This window comes from Harmonia axyridis, chromosome X (assembly GCF_914767665.1).
Source record: "Harmonia axyridis chromosome X, icHarAxyr1.1, whole genome shotgun sequence".
Classification (NCBI taxonomy): domain Eukaryota; kingdom Metazoa; phylum Arthropoda; class Insecta; order Coleoptera; family Coccinellidae; genus Harmonia; species Harmonia axyridis.
This window is the reverse complement of record NC_059508.1, coordinates 21,963,950-21,965,095: the sequence shown is the minus strand read 5'-3', so window position 1 is coordinate 21,965,095 and position 1,146 is coordinate 21,963,950. Positions and strand designations below refer to the sequence as shown.

The window sequence follows — 1,146 nt, the reverse complement described above, 5'->3', positions numbered from 1 at the left end:
ATAATCTTAATTATTTGAGAAAGATTTTATTCAATACGTTTAAGAAAGTTTAATTCTAATGTACCCTCTTTAATTGAATGACTTCAACTTTCTCCTCCTAATGAACATTCTTATTCAGAAGTACCAATCTTAGCTCAAAAATTCTAATATGGCAGATTAGTGCATTGGATTTAAACCCCAATTATAAAGATTTACCTTTTTTTAGAAATAGCAACTTGAAAATCATATATATTTTTAGACAGAGCTTCGTATTTACTTGAACAATTAAGATTTTTTCATGATCACGCCCTTTTGATCTTAATAATAATCACTTGTATTGTAACATATACCATAATGAGACTAACATTAAATAATTATAACCATCGTTTTATATTAGAAGGACACAATTTGAACTATCATACCAGCATTAACTTTAATTTTTATTGCTTTTCCTTCTTTAAAATTAATTTACTTAATTGATGAAATCCGTAACCCTTTAGTTACTATTAAAACTATTGGTCATCAATGATATTGAACCTATGAATATACAGATTTTAAAAATCTTGAATTTGATTCATATTTAATTAATAATAATCAACTTTTTAATTTTCGATTACTAGAAGTTGATAATCGAACTATTTTACCATATCTTTCTCATATTCGAATTCTAACTTCATCTTCTGACGTAATTCATTCTTGAACAGTTCCTTCAACAGGAGTAAAAGTTGATGACTCCCCAGGGCGATTAAATCAACTTAGATTTAATTTAAATCGAACTGGAATTTTTTTTGGCCAATGTTCAGAAATTTGTGGAGCAAACCATAGATTTATACCTATTTCTATTGAAAGAATTTCTCCCCAAAATTTCATTAAATGGGTAGAAAATTTTTCATTAGATGACTGAAAGATAAGTATTGGTCTCTTAAACCACTTTATAGTAATTAACGACTACTTCTAATGAAAAATTTAGTTAACATATAACATTAGTTTGTCAAACTAAAATCATTCTTAGAATAATTTTTAATTCCTCAAACTATACCTATAGATTGGTTTTCCTTGTATATTTTTATAACACTTTTATTTATTATTTTAAACATTAAAATATTTTATTCTCATAAAAAATCTCCTTTAAAAAATTTTAAATTATTAAATAAAAAATTTTCTTGA

At 24.7% G+C, this 1,146-nt stretch overlaps 1 pseudogene; it reads left to right on the top strand.

Moving 5' to 3' along the window:
* The first annotated feature begins 391 nt into the window (after positions 1 to 391).
* On the top strand, positions 392 to 944 carry LOC123686171 (annotated as a pseudogene).
* The last annotated feature ends 202 nt before the right edge of the window (positions 945 to 1,146 follow it).